This window comes from Lepisma saccharinum, chromosome 6, assembly GCF_977018435.1.
Source record: "Lepisma saccharinum chromosome 6, izLepSacc3.1, whole genome shotgun sequence".
Taxonomy (NCBI): Eukaryota; Metazoa; Arthropoda; class Insecta; order Zygentoma; family Lepismatidae; genus Lepisma; species Lepisma saccharinum.
In genome coordinates, this window is record NC_139234.1 from 8,178,981 (window position 1) to 8,188,620 (window position 9,640).

Below are 9,640 nucleotides of genomic sequence, written 5' to 3' on the forward strand. Positions count from 1 at the left end.
ATGTACCGAGTCCACCCAGGTTAGATTCGTATTTATCTTCTTGCGTCGCTGTTCTTCCCCTTCAGGTTAATGTCGACGATGAGGATGAATGATGATTAGACGAATTAAGGAAGGGACACTAGCAAAGGAACACCTTTTTTTACAACTTTTGAAATAAATAATCATGAAATCATGGAAGAGGAGTTTACAGGGTTCTTGTTGGGAAACCTGATGGTAAGAAACCTGTAGGAAGGCCAAGACGAAGATGGAGGGACAACGTTGAGATGGACCTAAAGGAAATCGGTAGGGATGGAAAAGAGTATATAGATCTTGCTCAAGATAGGGACAGATGGAAGACCTGTGTTGCTGCAGCCATGAACCTTCGGGTTTATGAAGGCTACAGAGTTAGTTAGTTAGAAATCATGGAATGTCATTATTTTTAGCAAACAGAAACACTTTTCCGCTTTCTACCAAACTCAAAATATGGGAAACGATTTAGATTTGAGGGAAAATATATTTTATTATCACGTGTTATTACGGTTTGTTTCAGTGGCGTAATAAATGGGCCCGTAGGCCCATGCCAGATACCAGAAAAAGTGAGCAAATAAATAAGAAAAATGATTTCAGCAAAAATTTTCAGCGCATTTTACCATATTACCATGAATTTAGAGCAGCTGCATTTATTTGCTTTGGTTACGTTTATGAAACATTATAATTTTTAAATATGTTAAGGAAAGTGTATGTAAGGAGGGTCAAATTGTTAGTTACGCCACAGTTTTTTTAATTATTTTTTTTTATGTTGTCCACGAGAGTAGATGCGGCAGTAAATACAGCTGAGTTGGAATACATGTTTAGGGTCAATTTGACTGTAGTGCCAGGAATGTTTGTATTCCCTATTCCTGAAATCTACAGCTTGAGATATCTGACGCATGTTCTGTTCAAAAGTGATACTCGTCTCATCTCTAAGAATGTATTTCCATTTGCGATTCCTATACTGCTATTTATTTTGCTCACTGACGTCATGCTTCCATTTCCTTGTCAAATCAATGCTTTCCGCAACAACTAATAATGACCAACCTTCATGCATCCGCCCGAAGTCACCTGCAGGCGAGAAATCTAACCGATGCTAATGCCATCTGTGAGAATGAATCTGCAACATTTTCGTATGCGATGAGAAGACATCTTCAAGGCTATCGTTAGTGCTTTCAAGGTCAAGGCATTGCGGCAGTCTGCCTCAGGCTAAGAAACTGGGGCAATAGTGCAAGGAGGCGATTCAGCAAAGTTAAGGGTGTTACAGGGAACGAATTTGATTCACATGAGAAAAAGATTCACGTACAGTGGGATGCACAAGTATTGCTCGGTAATTTGTCCATGATTATTATTATTATACGCTGGTGCAGAGGTTTTACGCAGTTTGTCGTTTTTGTTTGCTAAGAGAATAAACCTGGTGATTGACAATTTCCTTGGTAATACTTATGCGTCCCACTCTACACACCTTCACATTGCATTGATTACATAATGAAATCAACAATTAACCATTTAATTATATTACTTGGAAGAATTTTGATAAAGTTATTTATGGTTTATTTATAATAAGTGGTCACAGATTCTTCAATTACGATAATGTTATTTTCTACATAACCTAACCTAATCTAAAGTATATTGTGTAATTGGTAATCATTAATTGTATGCAGTCTCAAAAGGTGAAAATTCAAACATATTTTATAGATTTTTCAAAAGTACAATAATTGAAAACTGAATGCACTACTACAATAAACATTATCAGGAATAATATGTCACATTGATATACACATCAAAGCATGGAATGGCGTGGAAAATAATCTCCTCGGCAGAAAAGTCATGTTGCAAAAATCACGCATCAAGACGATTATTTTTGATTTTTTCGATGCTGCTGGAGTGATCCACCGCAAATTTGTTCCTGAGGGCACCGCAGTAAACTGACAATACTGCCTAAGTGTAATGCAACGTCTTTTCGACCGCATGTCACGTGTCAGGAAAGAACTGTTCCAAAGGAATAGCTGGCTGGCTTTTGTTGCATGACAAAAGTCCCGCGCAACGTGCACTGCCTGTGAAGCTGTTTTTAGCTTCGAAGTCGATCTGTGTGCTCTAATATCCACCATATTCGTCAGATTTGGCTCTCTCAGACTTCTTTCTTATCCCCAAGATAAAGTGTGCCTTGAAAGGGGAACGTTTCGATGACATTGAGGATATTTAACAGAGCGACTGAAGGAGATACCGTTCAGGACTTCCACCGTGCCTTTGAACACATGACAGATGTAAACATTGTGTGGAGTTGCAGGGAGATTATTGTGTAATTGCCAAATCTCAACACTGTTTTTTGTTTTGGAATAATGATTGCTATCTTGTTACTGAACAGGCACACAGTACATACGATGATACTGTTTAAAAGGAAATAAATTATTGATTAATTGTAAACTGTGTATAATAATAATTATTATAATTAGTAATCCTTTTGCAAATGTAATCATTATCATCAAGCTATAGTTATTATTATTACTATATTATTATTATTATTATTATTAGTAGTAGTAGTAGTGGTTGTGGTGGTGGTCTTAGCTACTAAAATTGTGCTATCCTTGAATTGCTGAAAGTTGAATTCTTCCAATTATTTGATTGATTGATTGATTTGCTTTATTTTACTTCGCTTTTTGTGCCACTTTTGGCTAATTTGCGAAGATCACAAACATCCATGCCCAGGCCAGGATTCGAACCAGGGACCCCTGGCGTCGTAGCGCGTTGCGCTAACCACTCTGCCACGGGTGCCGGTACTTCCAATTATTTCTCTTATAATACGGCAATGGGCACAAGCTCGAATTTAGATAAACGAAAACTTTAAAAGAGTAAATAAACACTTCATTATTGATTGATTGATTTAGTTTATTTTACTTCGCGTTTTGTGCCGCTTGGCTAATTTGCGAAGATGGGGATGAGTGATGAAATTGATGAATGGACATTCACAAACAACCAAGCCCGACCGGGATTCGAACCCGGGACTTCATTATCGAGATCCTGCTGTGTTTATTATATCTTCCCCGTAGAAATACGTACTTCTACTTCTAAAATATAAGTGACGTACTTGTATGTTGGTTACTTAACATCGCTTTTCTCTCTCTAAGTTGATAAGTGCAATAAGGATGAATGATTAGATGAAATACATGAAGAAACTAATTTCTCCCTTCCTCTGCCGGGACTCGAATGGAACCTTGAGTGACGAGTTCGAATGTATAATAATTTTTGCCGGCCACAGTGGCGGAGTGGTGCTACGACGCCAGGGGTTCCGGGCTAGAATCCCGGCCTGGGCATGAATGTTTGCGCAAGTGTCCATTCATCAATTTAATCATATCTTCACTCATCCCCATCTTCGCAGATTAGCCAAAAGTGGCACAAAAAGCGAACAAAATAAAGCAAATCAATCGATTTTTTATTTTTTTTTTAAAAAAAAGTTTTACTGTCACTTTCCGCGTCATCCCGTTGTTACATCGCCAATCTTGTGCTTTTGCGGTTAAATGACACGGAAGATTGGTATATTATGGCCCAACGCATGGTCATATAAATGTAATGAGCCCTTTAGCTCCTCTTAAAACAGAGTTTTGAATTTTCCCTTACTTACCAGCGTTACGTATATATAATGTCTGTATTGCATAAATTTGCAAAGCATATTGTAATATCGGTTATACATAGGTGTAACTAACGTGGTACGGGGGGGGGGGGAGGGGAGGGTCCAGACTTCCCTGCCTTAACAACCAACCCCATTGATTTTCAACACACCGGTTTATGAATTTCTCAATTTTACGCTACCAATTATCTCGAACCCTCAGATAATGAACTAGCTATGTCTAGTATCCTACTTTTATACTGCCTCTATAAATGGATGTAATCTGTTCACTATATACAATAAGCGACAATAATACAAAAGTTCAACGATTGCATGCTCATAAAGAACGTTACGAATAATTATGGTTGAAGTGAAGATTGTTATAGTTTACTCAGTTTGATACCGTATAATCATAACACTTCCATGATCGTCCGGAAGGGGGGCAAGGGGGTAGGTGCGTGGTCCCCCTGGAAAATGAAAGTCAACCAAATATTATATATTTCACATTCACACGTATGATTTCATTTCAGCCACAATAATATGTGTTAATTATTTCATGAATATGATAAATTCAAATTTAAACAATGTTTTTTGAGGGAACAACACTATTATTGGGGTGTCTGTACAATACAAAATGAATGAATTCGAATGGCGAAAATGTACAACTAATCTAGTCAAATTGTGTATCCTTATTCCCCTTGCACATTCATTTCAAAAAGTCGTCTGTAGTTGTGATTTATGTTATTGAACATTGTACCTAATAGCACACGTAGATAAGCTAATAATGAACACACATTTTCTGCCTTACGCTACAGTATATTTTTGCTGTACGTATATTATTCCTAAAATGCTTACAGCAGCTGACAGCTGACCCACATTCGAAGCAAACAAAACACTACTTACCGCGTCAACAGGTGAATTCGCTGATGCCGACTTGACGGGTGAATGTCCGAAGATTAGTGAAAGTTGAGGATATCCCACGGTTCTTGCCAAACTTTTACGAAATGCCTTGCACCTCACATTGTTCTTTAAACAATATTAAGCTGTGACAACGTACTCGCGCACCTCATGAAAAACAAGATTCAAGTGCAATTGTAATTCCGGTGAGGATTCGATGTGTCAAATGTAGAATGTTGCACTTCTCTGAGACCTGGGGTTTTAAACGGCAGCGACACCTGTGTGGAAAGCGGCGTGTTTCTGAACCATTTAACAATTTTACATCTGTGGGTTCGCGCATGCGCGTCGAGCTTAAAGCAACGGGAGCACTTTTGAAGCGTCTGACAATCGTGATTGAGAATTAATTGTTGTTTTGATGTTTTTACTTGTCTCTCGGAGGAGTAAATAAATCGCTGTTGCTCATCCTCTTTGCGGTTTTTCCTTCTGCCACGTACGAAACACGAGATAGCTATTGCTAATATTTCGTAGCATCCTGTGGTTTCCTTAGAACGTATTGTGCAACGGTCAGCAATGTTCCTGCATAAATGACGTGTATCTGGACAGATAAGCGTCATAAAGGTCACGTTCCGTTCGATTCGTTTATGCCTCCCATATCATCATCATAATAGCCTGGTTGTCGTTGTGGTTAACCTAGCTGTATAAGTATAAGACTTTCAAAAAGTTCCTAGTAATTGTGGTTAAGATATCAAATGTAAACGATCTATCCTTCATAATCTGTGCACTAATCCCAAAGTTAACACATGGATTACTATTTTCATGATCTCACATAGTTACAACGCCTATATATATATATATATATATATATATATATATATATATATATATATATATATATATATATATATATATATATATATATATATATATATATATATATATATATATATACAGGGTGATACTAAAGTTCGTTTCCAACGCTTAGGAGGTGATTCTACAAGTGAAAATAAATACAAAAATTCTTGTGACGAAATGCCGAAAACGGCACCCATTCGGAGTTATTGAAGTGGGAAAATTATGTTTGCAAGGAAATAGTGGCACAACGACCAACCATATGACCGCGGCGAAGGGCGTTCCACAAAGAAATGCGGCATGCTCTATTCAAAAAAGCGCATGGAAGATGTGTGTGAATGTGTGAAGTTGATGCGCAAGGGATTCCCCAAAGGAAGCGAATGCGTCTGTTGACGTCATGAGGGTAGGGAAGGGTTCAGCGAGATGTGTTGTCCGCGGAAAGTGATATGTGGAGACTGACAACTAAGAAGAAAGCGAATATCCGTAGTGGACAACACCATTACGTAGAAAAACAAAGATGGTGGTGGTGCTGCGCTAGGTTGCATATGTGTCGACATGTTCACTGAGTGCAGAGTGGAGGCGCCGAGGGAACCACATCACAGACGATGTTCAAACTGTCTGCCATTAACTTCCACGCAGAGATGAAAAAACCGAATAACTCAATAACTCCGAATGGGTGCCGTTTTCGCATTTCGTCACATGAACGTTTGTGTTTATTTTCACTTGTAGAATCACCTCCTAAGCGTTGGAAACGAACTTTAGTAACACCCTGTATATCTATCTATATATATATATATATATATAATATTGTGTATTAATTCCCCGCCAAATCGAGTGCTACATTTTCGTTCCACCTCAAATATTTTTTTTAGCTTTCTTTCTTCGGTTTTTTCGTTTATTTTTAAATACATATAACACCGGGATGTTTTTACGTCCCGACTGCAGCAAAAGAAAAAAAGGCAGGAATAAAGTCACAAAAGAAATGGGACTGTGCTCACTGATATTGGCTCAGTGGTTGTGAACTGGGGGAGAGGGTTTATTGCAATATTTGAACTTCGTATTTGCGTAAAATAATGTGAATAAGCATGGTGTTTTATTTATTTACTGAATGTTTCAGATACGGTATACTCTGCGACCATTTTACACTGAAACTGTAACAAGTACACAGTCACAGACGAGAATTTTCCGAAAGCTGGACAGTTTTCTTTTGCTATATTAACCTGAAAATAAATCTTAGACTGAAATTTGGAGCCCCAATTTCGGACGCCTAGGCACAGCGTTACTTATTATACAGTTATTATTATTATTCTTTGCGCTGTCACGTAACTATAACGTCGTTGTGTTTATTGTTCACCGACGATTTCAAGTTAATGCTATCAGCATGCAGCATCATGCCCAATTTCGTCTTAATCCGGCCCTGCAAGTACATAGTGTATAACAACAATAACAAAAGATGACACAGGAAGAAATTATTACACATGCATTTTATTAACGATGCTCGGAAAGTGCGTTCGGCAAAAGTTTTACGTTTCTGGTTGGTCGTTTAGGAACTGGATAATTAAATTGACTACAAATTCAGATATAATTTTACCATTGATAATTTTATGGAAACGTTTCATGTTTGCTAGTTCACCCTAAAAATGTGGTGGCTGTTTTATTGAAGTGTATCAGAGAAGGCATTCTAGCGAGGAATTGCAATAGAAGAGCTATTAGTTTTAGAAGCCATGGTCCAGATATGAGAGCAGCGTTCAAGAATAGGCGAGATACAAGATTTGAAAAATAGGCTATGGATAGTGTGCTAGTTGCTGGTTGTGCAGTTTTGTGTGTGTGTGTTTGCATTAGACACAGTTTTCTTCTCTCTCTTCTCTTGCGATTGGCCAGAAATGGCAGAAAAGGGACGTTAAATAACAAAATCAAACAAGCTCTTCTCTCTTAAATTCGTGTATTGTGACGGGTCAGGCAGTGATGCGCGTCTACGCGTTAACAACGATTGTCTACATTCTACGTGTAGACAATGTAGACTATGTAATCTACGTAATTAACTAGACAACATGGCGCTCGGCGTTCTCCGTGCAAGGCACACGCATCGTTTTAGAAGCAGCAACAGCATCAGCAGGTGGACATGGAGAGCGTGAAGTATTAAACTCTCCACAAATAAGTGTTTTAAGTATTTATTTACGTTCAATCAATTCACTAGGTATTAATTGAACTGCAAAATAAACTTGTCGCGACATACCCCAAAAAGATAAGATTTGTTTTACTTCTATTACCACCATTTCACGCGTGGAAAAATCTACTTTAAAGACAAATGTTCTTTCATATGCAGTAATAAGACAAAAAAATATTCTTAGTCTTCCCTTTGGTCAGTGTAAAAAATAATGTCAGCTTTCATTATGGCTGTCATGTTTTTCTTCCGGTAGTCCCTTTTCCCCTCGTTAGTGAAAATTCAAAAACTTTGATTACGTCCAATGGTCTTAAGTTGGTTATAGGCCCAGATTATCGACATATTTGAAGAAAAAAAATATTTCTCTTTCAAAGACTACTGGGATTTATTTTTCCCCCTGTTATTTTCATTGTCCACAGTAGACTATGTAAACAATAAGCCAATGTAATCTTCGTGTAGATTACGCTTAGACAACGCATGTAGACGTAAACTTATAGTCTACGGCACATCACTGCTGGGAATGCAAGCATGCCCTTTCTGCAGCGAGGAAAGATTTTAGACAAAGCATCTTCAACCTTGAGAATGGTGTTAAGGACACATGCCACAAAAAGGAAAACAAAAAAGTATTACAAAAGTCTGCCACTATGTTTCTGACAAACACCAACAAAACAATGTTACCTCACGACAAACACGATACAACCATTATGTATATTAAAGAATTACCAAATGTTTTTTTACGATAATAATATTAATATTCGATGAAAAGAGCATTGAACTATCACTAATGTATAAAGTTGAAGTCAAACAAGAAAATAAGCTACTGTAACAGTGTATTATGAAACAGCAACTTCAGGTCTTTCTTAGCTTGCACTCTTACAGAGTTGATATGTACGCTCACCGGCAATAAAAAAGGGACACGTACATCCTGAAACACTCGCTTCCTGCAAGGCGTTATGTGTGTTGCCTAGCTCTAAGGAGGTGGTAGAAGTTGTCATTGAAAATTTGCTATTAAAATCCACTTATCGTCCCATTACTATTGCCGGTGACCGTACGTGTCCAAGGACGTATATAAGGGGTTCAGGGGCTATACGGGAGCTTTATCTTTGCACACACACACAGAGAGCATTATTGAACTTTCTTGGATATTTTGATAGGGTAAGCGTAAAGAAAATTTCAACCCAATTCGTGCTCTGGTCATATATGTGTTCTCTTAGACTTATTAATGGAGTTTCTAAGTTGTGCTCCCCCTCCAACTTTTTTTTTCATCTACCCGCTGTGTTTGGAATTGGGAGAGCCATTAAGAACGCTCCGTGTTCCTTATACTATTCGTCGTTTGAGACAAGAAAAGTATACGGAAATCTCACTTGGCACGGACCAATCATTAATGTCCTTATATACCTACTTCACGCCTCAGGATTTCCAATTTATTACTTCTTCCGTACTGCAAAGTTAGCAGTTGAAACCATAAATGTAGGTCTTCCTGTTGTTTGGTAATGTACTTAATGTAGGAGCGGACTGTCATCGCGTTTTCTTCTTCCGCGATTGATTTTCTATACGGAATTATAGAGAGCGCTTTTCACTGCGGTGAATTTCCGGAAAAAGTCCCGATTTCACGCTTTGAAAACATGGTAGCCTTGATTTACACATCTCATTGTATTGAATCCCAAGTAAATTATGTTGCGCTTCTACTAATGTTTGTCACTTACCTTTCTAATGTCAATTCTCGTCAACCAATGCCATGTCACTGCTTCTGTTTGACGCACCTGTGTTCGGACATGCATCTTGCATTCCCAGAACTTGAAAGACAGGTAACTTCCCTTGACTATCCCTAATTATATGAGGACAAGATGACTGGCGAAAAAAATGAAAAACAAGAAGGACCAAATGCACATTCTAAGAAAACAGAACACAAAAAACCGGTTTTCCCATTAGAAAACGGAACGGGATGACGGGATGAATGGAGTGGACAAGGTCACGTGCAAACCTACTGGAAAGTTCCACCCATTAAGGCAAATGAGGAAAATTTGGCAGAAAGTGTTAAAGTTTCGGTGATACCATATCTAATCATTAGGGCCCGGATTGTCAGGTTTTAACCTGATATCTTATGTATCTTA

The 9,640-nt window shown here is 38.1% G+C and overlaps 1 protein-coding gene across 2 annotated transcripts in view; it reads right to left on the reverse strand.

Annotated features, from left to right (window-relative positions):
* The window catches only part of LOC145988538 (scoloptoxin SSD14-like), a 68,829-nt gene extending 59,540 nt beyond the window's left edge, over window positions 1–9,289 (reverse strand). Inside the window, exon 1 of one of the 2 annotated variants that reach the window (XM_083123449.1) lies at window positions 9,233–9,289. The gene's annotated coding sequence lies outside the window, so the exon portion shown is untranslated. Of the gene's footprint in view, window positions 1–4,519; window positions 4,853–9,232 lie in introns of those variants that run through there. The other variant, XM_083123448.1, reaches the window with a different exon arrangement.
* Window positions 9,290–9,640: the final 351 nt, after the last annotated feature.